This window comes from Dendrobates tinctorius, unplaced genomic scaffold (assembly GCF_039654945.1).
Source record: "Dendrobates tinctorius isolate UK_male_01 unplaced genomic scaffold, ASM3965494v1 ptg000036l, whole genome shotgun sequence".
In the NCBI taxonomy this organism is placed as follows: domain Eukaryota; kingdom Metazoa; phylum Chordata; class Amphibia; order Anura; family Dendrobatidae; genus Dendrobates; species Dendrobates tinctorius.
The window spans coordinates 23,818,474-23,837,223 of NW_027361704.1; positions in this window are offsets into that span (position 1 = coordinate 23,818,474).

The window sequence follows — 18,750 nt, forward strand, 5'->3', positions numbered from 1 at the left end:
GCAGTGAGCGTGTGGTATACAATGGGGGAAAAAGTATGTAGTTAGCCACCAATTGTGCATGTTCTCCGACTTAAAAAGATGAGAGAGGCCTGTAATTGACATCATAGGTAGACCACAACTATGAGAATCAAAATGAGAAAACAAATCCAGAGAATCACCTTGTCTTATTTGGCAAGATTTTTTTGTAAATTATAGTGGAAACTAAGTATTTCTCTATCGCTTCATTGGGGGACACAGGAACCATGGGTGTGTGCTGCTGCCACTAGGAGGTTGACACTATGCCGTGAAAAAAACGTTAACTCCGCCTCTGCAGTATACACCCCTCCGACCGGCTGTAGGACAATCAGTTTTTGCTTAGTGTCAGCAGTACAGTCACGGCCAAAAGTTTTGAGAATGACACAAATATTAATTTTTACAAAGTCTACTGCTTCATTTTTTCTAATGGCAATTTGCATATACTCCAGAATGTTATAAAGAGTGATCATCTTAACAGCAATTACTTGCAAATTCAATATTTGCCTAGAAAATGAACTTTATCCCCCAAAACACATTTCAACATCATTGCAGCCCTGCCTTAAAAGGACCGGCTAACATCGTTTCAGTGATTGCTCCATTAACACAGGTGTGGGTGTTGATGAGGACAGGGCTGGAGATCAATCTGTCATGATTAAGTAAGAATGACACCACTGGACACTTTAAAAGGAGGCTGGTGCTTGGCATCATTGTTTCTCTTCTGTTAACCATGGTTATCTCTAAAGAAACACGTGCAGTCATCATTGCACTGCACAAAAATGGCCTAACAGGGAAGAGTATCGCAGCTAGAAAGATTGCACCTCAGTCAACAATCTATCGCATCATCAAGAACTTCAAGGAGAGAGGTTCCCTTGTTGCCAAAAACGCTCCAGGGCGCCCAAGAAAGACCAGCAAGCGCCAGGACCGTCTCTTAAAAGTGTTTCAGCTGCGGGATCGGACTACCAGCAGTGCAGAGCTTGCTCAGGAATGGCAGCAGGCAGGTGTGAGTGCATCTGCACACACTGTGAGGCGGAGACTCTTGGAGCAAGGCCTGGTCTCAAGGAGGGCAGCAAAGAAGCCACTTCTCTCCAGGAAAAACATCATGGACAGACTGATATTCTGCAAGAGGTACAGGGAGTGGACTGCTGAGGACTGGGGTAAAGTCATTTTCTCTGATGAATCCCCTTTTCGATTGTTTGGGACATCTGGAAAACGGCTTATTCGGAGAAGACCAGGTGAGCGCTACCACCAGTCTTGTCTCATGCCAACTGTCAAGCATCCTGAAACCATTCATGTGTGGGGTTGCTTCTCAGCCAAGGGAATGGGCTCTCTCTCAGTCTTGTCTAAAAACACAGCCATGAATAAAGAATGGTACCAGAATGTCCTCCAAGAGCAACTTCTCCCAACCATCCAAGAGCAGTTTGGCAATCAACAATGCCTTTTTCAACATGATGGAGCACCTTGCCATAAAGCAAAGGTGATAACTAAATGGCTCAGGGAACAAAACATAGAGATTTTGGGACCATGGCCTGGAAACTCCCCAGATCTTAATCCCATTGAGAACTTGTGGTCAATCAAGAGACGGGTGGACAAACAAAAACCTTCAAATTCAGACAAAATAAAAGCATTGATTTTGCAAGAATGGACAGTCAGGATCTGATCCAGAAGTTGATTGAGAGCATGCCAGGGAGAATTGCTGAGGTCCTGAAGAAGAAGGGTCAACACTGCAAATATTGACTTGCTGCATTAACTCATGCTAACTGTCAATATAACCTTTTGCTACTCATAATAGGATTGCAATTATATTTCTGTATGTGATAAAAACATCTGACAAACACACATAAAAACCAGAGGCCAGCAGATCATGTGAAAATATAATATTTGTGTCATTCTCAAAACTTTTGACCATGACTGTAGGTGGACAGGGGTCTCTCACCAGACCCATGCCTACCTCAATGTGCGGTGTTCCTTTTTAGGTAACCATTGGAGGGATACAGAGTAGATCTGTTACTACTGTATTCCTGCACAGGGACTATGAGTACAGCGTGTACTGCCACCCCGTATCCTCATAGTTCCCATAGGCAGGACTTTAACCCTTAACACGGAACCGTGCTGAGGTGATCGGACCCGGTTCGTACCTTTGTCTCCCATCATTCGCCCACCAGAGCCTGATGATTGAGGGAGATGCCTGCAGAAAAGCTTTGGGACAGCAATCAATTCTTTCAGGTAAAAACTGCTCCCCTTCACAGGGTGAGCAGGAGGCAAGGGACTGCAGCACTCTGCATTTTAATTTCTCTCTTTTATTTTAACACCACAGGAAGAAGAAAAAATGCTCATGACAGGTTTACCTTTTTTTCTTCGGAGCAGGTCAGGCACCGAAGCCCTCGCAGTAGGGGCACCAGAGATCCCGGCTCCACGCAGAACCAGCGCTTCTTTTTCCCCAAACCCCGGAGTGCCGCTTTCTGGCGCTGTCCCCCTTTCTTTTTTCCCAGGTGGCGGTGTTGTTTTCCTAGGTTCCGGTAGCGCCCGCCCCTGGTGTCACGCCGGGCCCAGGGCGCACGCCCGGCAGCAGGTCGTAACGTCTTTTGAGTGTAGCGTTCCAGGGTAGGCTCCGCCCCTAGCGTCTTCTTCCGGGACCGGCGCCACCTTGGTACTCCAGGAGTCCTGGAGTCTGGTTCCGCCCACCAGCATGCGGGGGCTATACGAAAGCTTCTGGACAGCGGGATAGGCTCTCTCCGGGTTGGCGGTGTTTTCTCTGAAGCGGGACCCAGCTGGTCTTCCTGACGGCAGTATCGGGGACACAGGACACCGGTACCGTGAGTTGCTGCACTACAGCTTTCACTTTCTCCACACCGCTGGTTACCCCATGACGGCCAGTATCAGTTAGTGGGTCAGTCAGTATGCCCAAGGGAGAGCGGTCTCGTTCTTCTTCCTCCTCTTCATCGGCTACCATGGTTAAATATTTTGTACGTACCTCATGTAATGGCAGGCTTCCTTCTGGTCAGTCCTCCCCTCTGTGCCTGGACTGTACTAAACCCAGTATAATCACCTATGCAGGAAAGCAGGAGCAGCCCCCCTGCCAGAACCCCTGCATTATCCCAAGAGCCTGATGAAGCTGCCTTGCCTGCTGCCCAGGGGTCATCCTTTGCCTCAGGGGACAGCGAGATTCCTTCCCAAGTTGGGCCTCTTCCTTGTCTAAATCAGTGGCCGAGCTTACCAAGGTATCACAGACCTTGGTAACTGTACTCGACAAATTGCTACTTCAGACTCCAGTGGCTTCCGGCACACCGAAAGTCCTTTTTTGGGTCTTCTAAAGGCTGTAAAAGGTTCAGACAGGAGCACCAGCCCAGGTCCCCTTCTCGCTCCATCTCACCGCCAGAGTTTGGCTGGCAGTCTGCTTCATCCCGATCCTCCTCCCCGGAATCAGGTGAGGCATTATCAGAGACGCCCTCAGAGGAGGGTTCGGGGTACAGGCCAGAGCAGTTCCAGGACATCAAGGATATGGTTGAGGGCCTCAATGCCGCAGTCAATGAGACCTTTAACATTCAGGATTCGGCATCAAAACCCGATCAGGCATTTTCGTTTAAGCGGCATAAGTCCACCTCCAAAGTCTTCGCTTCCCACAGAGATTTTGAGGAAGTATTGGCCAGGGAGAGGGAGAACCCGACCAGGCGGTTTCAGAGAGGAAGTCGTTTTGGGATACTATATCCCTTGCCTCCGGAACTTGCAGCCAACTGGACTGCCTCCCGTTCGGTGGATCCGCCAGTGTCGAGACTATCTACCAATACAGTCCTTTCACTCGCCAGTGGGGCAGCCTTTAGAGATCCTAATGACAGGATGGTGGAATCCTTGACAAAATCTGCCTTCGAGGCAGCAGCTGCGATATTGTGTCCAGCCTTTGCCTCAGCTTGGGTGGCTAAATCTGTTATAAAATGGGCCAAACAGCTTAGACAGGGCATTTTGGCCGGGGCTCCACTGACCAAACTAGCGGATTTCACGGACCAGATCTCACATGCAGGGAGGTATATGGTATCAGCGGCCTTGGACGCCGCATCTTGCGCAGCTCAAGCGTCCAGTAACATGGTAGCTGTCAGGTGGACGGTCTGGCTAAAGGCCTGGCAAGCTGATTTATCCTCAAAAAAATCCCTGATTGGTCTGCCTTTTCAGGGTTCCCGCCTCTTTGTTCCAATGTTGGACCAAATCATTAAAGACGCGACCGGGGGCACAAGCTCCCTCAGTCCAAGTCTCGCCGATACCTCTCGAATCAAAAGGCCAAACTGTTTAGTTCTTTTTGTCGTACCCCGACAACAGACACTTATGCCCCAGGCTCGCAGAGACCGCAGGCGCCTAAAGATAAAGTGTCTTTTCTAGCCACCCCTTCATGGCGTTCCCGCAGTTCCCACAGCAAATCTGCCAGGACTGGGCCAGGCAGGTGCTTTTCAGCCTGACGCTTGCAGGGATCCCAGCCTTTTGCCCAAGCTAAGAGGCCGTTTTCTCTTCTTCAGAGACATTTGGCCAAGTTCGGTAGAAGATGCTTGGGTAAGAGGTGGTATCCACAGGATACAAAATAGACTTCAACTCGCTTCCGCGAGACCGTTTTTTCATATCCCGAGAACCTTCCCTTGCTTCGGGTTTTTTCGCAGCCATCGACTCAGCTCAGGAGTAATCATCACCGTACCTGAGCAAAAGCGTTTCACAGGTTTTTGCTCAAACCTGTTCGTGATACCAAAAAAGGATGGCTCGGTTCGGCTGATACTAGACCTCAAGCTGATAAAAAAATGGGTTAGTCTGCGTCACTTCAGGATGGAGTCGATTCGTTCAGTGATTGCTTCTATGGAGGATCAGGAAGTCCTGTGCTCCATAGACATTCGGGCCCCCTACCTGCACGTTTCTATTTTCCCGGGACATCAGAAATTCCTGCGCTTCGCTATCCAGCAGGATCACTTCCAGTTTTTGGTCCTACCATTTGGGCTGGCAACAGCTCCCAGGGTTTTTACCAAGATTATGGTGGCACTGGTAGCCATTTTAAGGTATAGTGCTAGTCCCATATCTCGACGATATTCTCGTCAAAGCGCCGTCCTTCGCTCAGGCAAACATCCGTGGTCCTCGACACTCTGTCGCAGTTTGGTTGGCTCATCAACAGGGAAAAATCCTGCCTTACACAAACGCAACACCTACAATTCTTAGGCATGCTATTCGACACCAGTCGGTCAAGGGTTTTTCTCCCTGAAGGGAAAAAAAGACAACTCTCCAGCAGGGAATTCTCTCTCTGCTAGGGACGTTGGTCGACTTGAGAATTTTCAATGTCGATCAATGTTCTCAAGCTGAGGGCAATCCTTTTATCCTTCCTTCATTGGTAAGGACTCTTCAAGGACCAACCAGTCTGGATTCAAACGGACAATGCCACAGCAGTGGCATACATCAACCACCAGGGGGGACTTGGATCTCCCGGGCATTGGCCGAGGTATCCAAAATCTTCAGCTGGGCAGAAGTATCAATTCCGGCAATATCAACTGTTCACATCCCAGGTGTAGACAACAGGGCCGCCGACTTTCTCAGCCGGTAGGGGCTTGCAGCAGGAGAATGGTCCTTACATCAGGAGGTATTTCGTTAGATCTGTCTTCAATGGGGGACCCCGGATGTGGACCTTCTGGCGTCTTGACAGAACAGAAAGGTCCAACAGTTTGTCTCCAGGTGCCGCGATCCTCTTGCAGTAGGGGTCAACACTGTGGCCATTCCTTGGTCACAGTTCAGACTCCCGTACCTGTTCCCTCCGCTTCCCAGGTTGGTGAAGATCAAGGCGGAAGGGGTGCCGGTCTTACTGATCACTCCGTATTGGACCAGGAGGGCCTGGTTCGCAGAAGTATTCAATCTTCTCGCAGACACCCCCTGGAAGCTCACCGACAGACCAGATCTTTTGGCTCAGGGGCTGTTCTACCACCCGAATTCTCGGTTGCTCAATTTGATGGCATGGCCGTTGAAACCATGATACAGAGAGCAGCCGGATTTTCAAACTGAATCATTAGCACGATGATCCAGGCTAAGAAGCCATCTTTTTCCAGGGTCTATCACTGAACCTGGAAGGCTTACTTTAGCTGGTGTGAATCCAATCACATCACACCTATGTCTTGTTCCTTACCATCTGTCCTAGCCTTCCTTCAGGCAGGGTTAGATTCCGGTCTTGCCCCGAGTTCCTTAAAGGGCCAAGCATCAGCACACTATTCTTTTTCAGAAGAATTTAGCTTCCAGTCCACAGGTTAAAATCTTTCTTCAGGGGGTGGCACATACTGCCCCTCCGTACAAGTCTCCAGTGGCCCGCTGGGATCTTAATCTGGTCCTAGAAGCTTTGACAGGTTCCCCCTTTGAACCTCGCCGGTAAGTTTCCATGTCCTTCTTGTCCTAGAAGGTGGTATTTCTTGTAGCCATCACCTCTATCAGATGTGTTTCAGAGCTGGCGGCCCTTTCATGTCGTCCTCCGTTTTTGATTCTTCACCAAGACAAGGTTATTCTGTGGCCTCCCCCTTCCTTCCTTCCTTCCCAAGATGGTGTCCGCCTTTCACTGGAATGAGGATATAATCCTTCCATCGTTCTGCCCTGCCCCAACTCATCCTCTGGAGCGCTCTTTGAATAAGCTAGACCTGGTCAGGGCGATAAGGGTCTACCTGGCTAGGACCGCCCCATTCAGGAAGACAGACTCGCTCTTTGTCATTCCTAATGGTGTGAGAAGAGGCATGCCGGCCTCTAAGCCTACAATCGCCCGCTGGATCAGAATGGCAATTCTGGAGGCCTATCGGGTTAAGAACAATGTGCCTCCTGCTGGGATTAAGACTCACTCTACCCGGGCGGTGGGTGCCTCCTGGGCGGTGCACCATAAGGCATCAGCCATGCAACTGTGCAAGGCGGCTACCTATTCGTCCATTCATACATTTTCAAGGTTTTATTAGGTCCATACCTATACTTCAGTGAACACCAGCCTAGGCAGAAGAATTTTGCAGGTGGCAGTGGTGAGCTCTCCGACCTGAATGAAGTTCCTGTTTTCTCCCTCCCCAGGGACTGCTTTAGGACGTCCCATGGTTCCTGTGTCCCCCAATGAAGCGATAGAGAAAACACCCAATACTGGGATGCACAGCTTGTCTCTGACAGAATTACTCGTCATCATGGAGCCAGGTCTGACCCCCCCATAAGTCCTATGTGCCTCCCCAATTTAATCCATACAGCAAAAAAGCAGAGAGCAGGTCTCAGGAGCTTTTTCTCCCACTATGCTTGCTAATATTATAAACGTCTGCCGGAATGGGACGCCATCTCAGTTTTTCCTCCTCCTCTATTTTCTGTTATCCTTTTTTCTTTTATCAAGATTACATTCTTCAAATGGTAGCATCGAGAATATCTCCACGTATTCATCCGGCCAATTTTTTTCCCCCTCACCAGTTTTTTTAAATGAGCCCCTCAACACATACATCACTTTTTGCCCCATCACCCAATTTTATCACATCTATTTAATCTTTCTCAGTTTGAACTGAACTGGATACACCTCCCAGACCTGCCTCGCATTCTTGAGCATTACTCCCGCCAGTACTACCTCTACCCTCTCAATTATCCTGTGCCACTACTGATCCGATGTTACAACATTCCCCACAGGAGATCCCCCTTCCAAATGCAGTAAAAGCTCTCTAACGTTACCTAGAGACTCCTTAACCCCCAAAACCTCTGTGTTACCTTCACCCCCGCTCAGTGCAGCCATCATGACTGAAGCCGGCCCCCTTCACTTAATCATGACTTTCTTGTATTTTGTGATGGACAGAACATTGATCCTTATTCAAAGGGTTGCGTGGGTCCTGTGAGCAGGGCCGGCGTTATGGGCAGGCAGACCAGGCAGCTGCCTAGGGCCCCCGCTCCTCCGCCTGCCCCCCAGCGCCGCCTCCCGCCGCCGCACTGAAGGAGGCAGTGATGGAGGAGAGAGCGTCAGCTGACGCTCCCTCTCCCATCATTCCCCGCTCTGCCTCTGAAGTCATCGCGCTCTGTGTGCCAGACAGAGCAGGAGGAGACAGGAGCAGCCAGCAGCGTGGGCACGAGGAGAAGGTGAGGAGTGTTTTTTTTTTATATCAGTGTGAGTACTGGACTGTGGGGCCACTCTGGGGGGAATATATACCATGCTGGGCTGTATCATACCATGCTGGGGGGGCTATATACTATGCTGGGCTGTAACATACCATGCTGGGGGGCTATATACCATGCTGGGCTGTATCATACCATGCTGGGGGGCTATATACCATGCTGGGCCGTATTATACCATGCTGGGGGGGCTATATACCATGCTGGGCTGTATCATACCATGCTGGGGGGCTATACACCATGCTGGGCTGTATCATACCATGCTGGGGGGCTATATACCATGCTGGGGGGCTATATACCATGCTGGGCCGTATTATACCATGCTGGGGGGGCTATATACCATGCTGGGCTGTATCATACCATGCTGGGGGGGCTATATACCATGCTGGGCTGTATCATACCATGCTGGGGGGGCTATATACCATGCTCGGCTGTATTATATCATGCTGGGGGGCTATATACCATGCTGGGGTGGTATATACCATGCTGGGGGGGCTATATACCATGCTGGGCTGTATTACACCATCCTGGGAGGCTATATACCATGCTGAGGGGGCTATATACCATGCTGGGCTGTATCATACCATGCTGGGGGGGATTATATACCATGCTGGGCTGTATTACACCATCCTGGGAGGCTATATACCATGCTGGGGGGGCTATATACCATGCTGGGCTGTATCATACCATGCTGGGGGAGCTGTATACCATGCTGGGCTGTATCATGCCATGCTGGGGGGGCTATATACCATGCTGGGCTGTATCATACCATGCTGGGGGGGATTATATACCATGCTGGGCTGTATTACACCATCCTGGGAGGCTATATACCATGCTGGGGGGGCTATATACCATGCTGGGCTGTATCATACCATGCTGGGGGAGCTGTATACCATGCTGGGCTGTATCATGCCATGCTGGGGGGGCTATATACCATGCTGGGCTGTATCATACCATGCTGGGGGGGCTATATACCATGCTGGGCTGTATCATACCATGCTGGGGGGCTATATACCATGCTGGGCTGTATCATACCATGCTGGGGGAGCTGTATACCATGCTGGGCTGTATCATGCCATGCTGGGGGGGCTATATACCATGCTGGGCTGTATCATACCATGCTGGGGGGGCTATATACCATGCTGGGCTGTATCATACCATGCTGGGGGGGATTATATACCATGCTGGGCTGTATTACACCATCCTGGGAGGCTATATACCATGCTGGGCTGTATCATACCATGCTGGGGGAGCTGTATACCATGCTGGGCTGTATCATGCCATGCTGGGGGGGCTATATACCATGCTGGGCTGTATCATACCATGCTGGGGGGGCTATATACCATGCTGGGCTGTATCATACCATGCTGGGGGGCTATATACCATGCTGGGCTGTATCATACCATGCTGGGGGAGCTGTATACCATGCTGGGCTGTATCATGCCATGCTGGGGGGGGCTATATACCATGCTGGGCTGTATCATACCATGCTGGGGGGGCTATATACCATGCTGGGCTGTATCATACCATGCTGTGGGGGGCTATATTCTATGCTGGGCTGTATCATACCATGCTGGGGGGCTATATACCATGCCCGGCTGTATTATACCATGCTGGGGGGCTATATACCATGCCCGGCTGTATTATACCATGCTGGGGGGCTATATACCATGCTGGGCTGTATTATACCATACTGGGCTGTACTATTCCTTTCTGGGGGGCTATATACCATGCTGGGCTGTATTATACCAATCTGGGGGGATATATACCATGCTGGGCTGCATTATACCATGCTGGGCTGTATTATACCTTGGTGGGCTGTATATCATGCTGGGCTGTATTATGCAGCCCACCATAGTATACAGCCCAGCATGGTATACAGCCTGTATAACATGCTGGGCTGTATTATACCATGGTGGGCTATATACCATGCTGTGCTGTATCCCATGGTGGGCTGGGCTGTATACCATGTGGTGCTGGGCTATATACCATGTGGTGCTGGGCTATATACTATGCAGCTGTGTTATATACCATGGGGGTACATTTTACATTATATTCTATAGGGGGAGGCTGTGTTATATAATATGGGGGGGCTACATTATATTCTATGGGGAGGTGGGCTGTATTATATTCTATTTGGGGCTACATTATATTCTATGGGGGGCTGTATTATAATTATTATATTCGATGGGGGCTGCATTATACTATATGAGGAGGGCTGCATTGTATTCTATGGTGGAGCTACATTATGTTATATAAGGGGCTGCATTATATCCTATGAGGGGGTTGCCATATATTCTATGGAGGGGCTGCATTATACTATATGGGGGGTGGGGCTGCATTATATTCTATGGGGGGATACATTATATTCTGTGGAGTGGCTGCATTATACTCTGGGGTAGCTGCATTATTCTCTAAGGGGTGGCTGCATTATACTATAAGAGGGGGGCTGCATTATATTCTTTGGGGGTTACATTATATTGTATGGTGGGGCTCATTATACTCTGTGGGGTGGCTGCATTATGCTCTATTGGGTGGCTGCATTATACTATATGTGGGCTGCATTATACTGTATCGAGGACTATGGGGAATAGATTATATGAAGAACTATGGGGTGCATTATGCTATGGGAAGCGAATTGTACTATATGGGTGACTATGGCGGTGCATTATACTATATGGAGAACTATGAGGAGTGTATTATACTATATGGAGGACTGAGCAGTGTATTTTAATATATGGAGGGCTATGAGGAGTGTATTATACTATATGGAGGACTATGGGGAGTGTATTATACTATATGGAGGACTGAGCAGTGTATTTTATTATATGGAGGGCTATAAGGAGTGTATTATACTACATGGAGGACTGAGGAGTGTATTATACTATATGGAGGACTATGGGGAGTGTATTATACTATATGGAGGACTGAGCAGTGTATTTTATTATATGGATGGCTATAAGGAGTGTATTATACTACATGGAGGACTGAGGAGTGTATTATACTATATGGAGGACTATGGGGCAGATTATATTATATGGAGGACTATGGGGTGTAAACTGTAGATGTGCTGCTGATAACATGATACTGTATGGTGATCTGTAGGTGTGTGCACACGTTGCGGATTAGTCTGCGGCTTTTTCTGCAGAGAATCCATATCTCTTGGCAGAAACCGCAGGGTAAAGCACATGCATTTTTTCTGCGGATTCCTAGCATGTGTACAGCGGATTTGATGCAGGCTCTAGTGAGGTTTGGCAGTGCGGATGAGAGATTGATTGATTTGTATGTCCCAGAACGTACTCTGCAGCTGCGGTTCCGCAAAAAAGAAGTAACACGCTGCAGAAAATAAACCACAGCAAATCTGCGCGGAATTTTCCGCAGCATGTGCACGACGGATTTGGTTTTCCATAGGATTACATGGTACTGTAAACTGCATGGAAACTGCTGCGGATCCGCAGGACCAAATCCGCTGCGGATTCGCAGCAAAAACCGCAACGTGTGCACACACCCTTAGTGATCCATTAGTGATCGTTCTGTTCCCATCATTCTTTCTCTGACGGTGGAAAGAGGCCGTGAAACAAGAGTTGAACGACTTCTTCAATTTTGTCGATCATTTAGCGGCCTGAACTCAGCGCATGTAACTACAATCGAAATACTTCTGTGTGATGTGCAATATGTCAGCATTTGGGGCCCCATTTTAAACTTTGCCTAGGGCCTCACTTTGCCTAAAACCGGCCCTGCCTGTGAGCCCACCAGCCGTAGATACCAAGTCCCAATGCTCGTTCATCCCAGTCCTCGACCTATAGGACTCCTGCCCACTTCTTTCTCCCTCACCTCGGTTGAGGCAGGGGCATTTGTAATCCTATTGTATCCACCATCTGAGCCAGCCGACGGCTGCCCGCTTCTCCTGTTGCCGACTCCTGCTCACTTCTTGACCTTCTCTGCCAGGACCCATGACTTGGTGCATGTGTCCCTGTGCCATGTTGCTCCAGACAGGCCCTGTGACCGGTTCATCCCCCCTCGGGCTCGCTGTGTCACTTCTCCATGCTGGACACCGAGAACAGCCCTCTGTTGCAGCTTTTCTTCCTCCCGGTCCTACTGATCTCCTGTGTCCTGGAGCCCAGTCAACACAGATGTGTGAATGAGGCCTTACAATGGTAAATGGGTGGTCCGCTATTGTACAACCCCTAATAATGCACACGCAATCATTGACACGTTGCGGATTTGGAGCCCGCACCGCAGGTACTTTATGCTAAGAAGCAGCACAGAGGGCAGGAGGTTTCTATAAATCCCATCCCCTTTACTGGAACTGTAGAACGTTGTGTGTTTGACGCAGCAAAAGTACAATACATCAAAAACGCACCAGAAGCTCACAGTGTGAACGCAGCCTTATAGGTCTGTGCTCGGTGAGGTATAAAGCACGTTACTGACAGACGCCCGACTCCAGCCAGGAAAGAAGACACGAGTGACTTCTTCAACTACAAAATGGCCGCCGTGTTCCATTTCTGGCTACTACAGTGCGACTTCTTCCTTACAGGTTATAATAACCCACCAAAAGAGAATTCTACCATATACAATGGTAAAAGGAACGCTCTTGACCAATAAAGCTTTCATTATGTATATGCAACGTAATTAAGAAAACAGTGCTGTCACCATGGCAACTACATACAGCCACACTTCAGGAGCGGACACTATCGGACCTGTACCGTCTGGAAACGAGCCAGTGTCACGTGAGCCGCCTATGTCACAGTCTGACAGCTACATAGAAAGTCTATGCAGAGCCTGACCACCAGGGGGCAACCAGGCAGAGACGGGACCTAGTCACTGACTGCAGACATGCATAGTGCAGGTGAGCACGGCGCGGCCTCCTCCTTACCTGCTCCTCCGTGACCCGCGGCAGAACCTCACCCCTCCCCACAGAGACAGCCACTCACTGACAGCCCGCTCCGTACATACCTCCCGTCCGAGCAGGAAACGCACTGTCGCCTCCTGCACGCAGCGCACCGGCGGTGGCGCCCGGATTGGAGCAGCTCCTGAGAAGTCTTATGACGTCAGAGTCTCGTGGTGGAGAGCAGTCACGTGGCTTGTGTTTGCAGTTTCTTCCTATTTAGTGCATGGCTTGGCAGAGCGAGCGGCCAGCAATAACTCTGCGAGGGCGCCAGCTGCCGAGGAGAGACACCTCCGGGGGCTACAGAGAGGGCGTGCTGCAGTGTGCGGGGCGTGCGCCCTCGGTTACATCGTACGTGGGGTGCGGGCTGTGCTGGGGGCATGGAGAGCAGTGTGTGCTGCTGGGGAAACTGCAGAGAGTGCCGCAGGCTGCACTGTACCCAGGCCGTCCCCTGTGGAGAGAAGACACGCCATGTCTCATATAATCTGCGCTTTCTGGAACTAGATCATTCCAGTGATGCAGACTGATGTGTACTAGGGGTGCCATGGCCGGAGCATATCCCTGGGGGGTGCCGGTGGCCGGAGCATATCCCTGGGGGGGTGCCATGGCCGGAGCATATCCCTGAGGGGGGTGCCGGCGGCCGGAGCGTATCCCTGCTGGGGGTGCCGGCGGCCGGAGCGTATCCCTGGGGGGGTGCCATGGCCGGAGCGTATCCCCGGGGGGTGCCGGTGGCCGGAGCATATCCCTGAGGGGGTGCCGGCGGCCGGAGCGTATCCCTGCTGGGGGTGCCGGTGGCCGGAGCATATCCCTGAGGGGGTGCCATGGCCGGAGCGTATCCCTGCTGGGGGTGCCGGCGGCCGGAGCGTATCCCTGCTGGGGGTGCCGGCGGCCGGAGCGTATCCCTGCTGGGGGTGCCGGCGGCCGGAGCGTATCCCTGCTGGGGGTGCCGGCGGCCGGAGCGTATCCCTGCTGGGGGTGCCGGTGGCCGGAGCGTATCCCTGCTGGGGGTGCCGGTGGCCGGAGCGTATCCCTGCTGGGGGTGCCGGTGGCCGGAGCGTATCCCTGCTGGGGGTGCCGGCGGCCGGAGCGTATCCCTGCTGGGGGTGCCGGCGGCCGGAGCGTATCCCTGCTGGGGGTGCCGGCGGCCGGAGCGTATCCCTGCTGGGGGTGCCGGCGGCCGGAGCGTATCCCTGCTGGGGGTGCCGGCGGCCGGAGCGTATCCCTGCTGGGGGTGCCGGCGGCCGGAGCGTATCCCTGCTGGGGGTGCCGGCGGCCGGAGCGTATCCCTGCTGGGGGTGCCGGCGGCCGGAGCGTATCCCTGCTGGGGGTGCCGGCGGCCGGAGCGTATCCCTGCTGGGGGTGCCGGCGGCCGGAGCGTATCCCTGCTGGGGGGGGGGGGGGGGTGCCGGCGGCCGGAGCGTATCCCTGCTGGGGGGGGGGGGGGGGGTGCCATGGCCGGAGCGTATCCCTGCTGGGGGGGGGGGGGGGGGTGCCATGGCCGGAGCGTATCCCTGCTGGGGGGGGGGGGGTGCCATGGCCGGAGCGTATCCCTGGGGGGGGGGGGGTGCCATGGCCGGAGCGTATCCCTGGGGGGGGGGTGCCGGTGGCCGGAGCATATTTCGGGGGGGGGGGGTGCCGGTGGCCGGAGCATATCCCCGGGGGGCGAGGGGCAGGGGGTGCCAGTGGTCTGATCGGGCTATGGCACCCTGCAGGGATATGATCAGGCCATGGCAGAGGTGTATCTAGGCTTTCTGGCACCTGGGGCAAGAATTCGGTTTGGCGCCCCCCCCCCCCCCCCCAGCACACATGTAATTTGCACACTTAGTCGTACCAACGAGCTGCTCTTCCTAATGCTCTCAATGTTCAGTGAAAAACTGAGAGAAGCAGGAAGAGAAGCTCGTTGTCACAGGACCATAACTATGAAAATCGCATATGAGTGAAGTGTCCATGTGATGACTACTGGAACCTGCAGAGCTGAATCCTGACATTGCAGCTTCTGAATTCTCACAACGAATTCACTGCACACTAAGGATTCTCCCTTGCCGATATACAGTCATGTCAGCACAAGTATGCGATTTATATACTTCTGGCCACATTCTGACTAGACGTGCCCGGCCTCACTCCATTCATTTTCATTGAGTGAGGTCACACATGTCTAGTCAGCATGTGACCGGAAGTATGCAAACTACCGGTACAAGAGATTCCTGACAGCGTTCAGTGATCACTGAGAGAATTCAGAAGTCTGCAGCCACATAGAATGTCTGCAGACTAAGCACAAACATGGACAGCCCCTTTAATGCTCCTAACATATAAAAACAAGAGAATTAGTCAGTATCACAAATAATATTTACATCCAGGTACCTTATAGATGACGTCTCTGGAGTCGTTCTTTTCTTCTTGTCCAGATCCCATGATGACTTTTCTCACCCACATCTCGTCTCTGTAGACTTTCATCTTCTCCGAGCTTCTGCACCAACTCTCCACACGATGCCCTTAAAGACAGAAATGTCATTATAATGCTCCTAAATAAAAATATCTGTATTATACTGTTGCCTCACACTATTCCCCTCCCTCCTCATACTGTCTCCTCTAACATCCCCCTGTTCACCATACTGTGTCCTCATATATTTACCCCCTCACTCTCTATACTGCCTGCTCACACATTCCCCTGACTCCCCATACTGTGCACACATCCCATCACCCTCACTCCCCATACTCTGTCCACATACATTTTTCCATCGCTACTTATACTGTGTCCACATACATTCACCCGTTCGCTCCCCATACTGTCTGCACCCATCTCCCATACTGTTTCTTCATACATGCCCTCATACATACTCTTCATTTTGTGTCCTCAAAATATCCCCACACATTAAATCCCCCCATCCCCACTCCAAATCCCACCACACATTAAATCCCATCCCCACTCCAAGTCTCCCCACACACATTAAATAACCCCCCGCCCCTACTCCAAAGTAACCCCCATTCCCACTCAATATGTACACCCCCCATCCCCACTCCAAATCCCACAAAACATTATGTACACCCCCCTCCTCTCCAAATCCCCCCCTCCCCGTCCTCCTATTGTCCAAATCCCCCCCCTCCCCGTCCTCCTATTGTCCAAATCCCCCCTCCCCGTCCTCCTATTGTCCAAATCCCCCCTCCCCGTCCTCCTATTGTCCAAATCCCCCCCCTCCTCGTCCTCCTCCTCCTCTTGTCCAAATCCCCCCCTCCTCCTCTTGTCCAAATCCCCCCCCCTCCCTCCTCCTCTTGTCCAAATCCCCCCCCTCCCTCCTCCTCTTGTCCAAATCCCCCCCCTCCCTCCTCCTCTTGTCCAAATTCCCCCCCCGTCGTCCTCCTCCTCTTGTCCAAATTCCTCCTCCTCCTCCTCCTCGTCCTCCTCCTCCTCGTCCTCATCGTCCTCATCATCCTCATCTCCCATCTTTGGTGGTTCTTCAGCTCCACAGTGGAGCACACTTACCACAAGCGTTCGCTCTGGGCGCTGGGGAGTGACGTCAGCAGCGTGATCACATGAACTGATCACGCTGCTGATGTTGCTCTGACCCGGCGGTCAGAGCTTCAATTGTACTGGCGTCTGTATAGATGCCAGTACAATTGCTCCCTGGGAGCTGGCGCACGTAGCATCTGTGCACCGACTGTCAGCTTGACAGCCGGCACAGAGAACCGCTGACTCCCAGGCTGGGGGGCGGCAGAATGCAGCCGCCGGGGGGAGACAGTGCGGACCGCCGCATTAGACGGCCCGACTGCGCCCCCCTGCCGGGCCAAATGCCCCGGCTGCCCCCCCCCCTGGATACGCCTCTGGGCCATGGCACCCCCCTGGGATATGATCAGGCCATGGCACCCCCGCAGGGATATGATCAGGCCACCGGCACCCCCGCAGGGATATGATCAGGCCACCGGCACCCCCGCAGGGATATGATCAGGCCACCGGCACCCCCGCAGGGATATGATCAGGCCACCGGCACCCCCGCAGGGATATGATCAGGCCACCGGCACCCCCGCAGGGATATGATCAGGCCACCGGCACCCCCGCAGGGATATGATCAGGCCACCGGCACCCCCGCAGGGATATGATCAGGCCACCGGCACCCCCGCAGGGATATGATCAGGCCACCGGCACCCCCGCAGGGATATGATCAGGCCACCGGCACCCCCGCAGGGATATGATCAGGCCACCGGCACCCCCCCAGGGATATGATCAGGCCACCGGCACCCCCCAGGGATGTGATCAGGCCATGGCACCCCGCAGGGATATGATCATATCCCTGGGGGGGTGCCGGTGGCCTGATCATATCCCTGGGGGGGTGCCGGTGGCCTGATCATATCCCTGGGGGGGTGCCGGTGGCCTGATCATATCCCTGGGGGGGTGCCGGTGGCCTGATCATATCCCTGGGGGGGTGCCGGTGGCCTGATCATATCCCTGGTGGGGTGCCGGTGGCCGGAGCATATCCCCGGGGGGTGCCGGTGGTCTGATCGGGCTATGGCACCCTGCAGGGATATGATCAGGCCATGGCAGAGGTGTATCTAGGCTTTCTGGCACCTGGGGCAAGAATTCGGTTTGGCGCCCCCCCCCCCCCCCCAGCACACATGTAATTTGCACACTTAGTCATGTACCAACGAGCTGCTCTCCCTAATGCTCTCAATGTTCAGTGAAAAACTGAGAGAGGCAGGAAGAGAAGCTCCTTATCACAGGCAGTAAATATGAAAATCGCATATGAGGGAAATGTCCATGTGATGACTGCTGGAACCTGCAGAGCTGAATCCTGACATTGCAGCTTCTGAACTCTCACAACGAATTCACTGCACACTTTTAGGATTCTCCCTTGCTGATGCACAGTCATGTCAGCACAAGTATGCGATTTATATACTTCTGGCCACATTCTGACTAGACGTGCCCGGCCTCACTCCGTTCATTTTCATTGAGTGAGGTCACACATGTCTAGTCAGCATGTGACCGGAAGTATGCAAACTACCGGTACAAGAGATTCCTGACAGCGTTCAGTGAGCACTGAGAGAATTCAGAAGTCTGCAGCCACATAGAATGTCTGCAGACTAAGCACAAACATGGACAGCCCCTTTAATGCTCCTAACATATAAAAACAAGAGAATTAGTCAGTATCACAAATAATATTTACATCCAGGTACCTTATAGATGACGTCTCTGGAGTCGTTCTTCTTTTCTTCTTCTTGTCCAGATCCCATGATGACTTTTCTCACCCACATCTCGTCTCTGTAGACTTTCATCTTCTCCGAGCTTCTGCACCAACTCTCCACACGATGCCCTTAAAGACAGAAATGTCATTATAATGCTCCTAAATAAAAATATCTGTAATATACTGTTGCCTCACACTATTCCCCTCCCTCCTCATACTGTCTCCTCTAACATCCCCCTGTTCACCATACTGTCTCCTCATATATTTACCCCCTCACTCTCTATACTGCCTGCTCACACATTCCCCTGACTCCCCATACTGTGCACACATCCCATCACCCTCACTCCCCATACTCTGTCCACATACATTTTTCCATCGCTACTTATACTGTGTCCACATTCACCCGTTCGCTCCCCATACTGTCTGCACCCATCTCCCATACTGTTTCTTCATACATGCCCTCATACATACTCTTCATTTTGTGTCCTCAAATCTCCCCGCACATATTAAATCCCCCCATCCCCACTCCAAATCCCACCACACATTAAATCCCATCCCCACTCC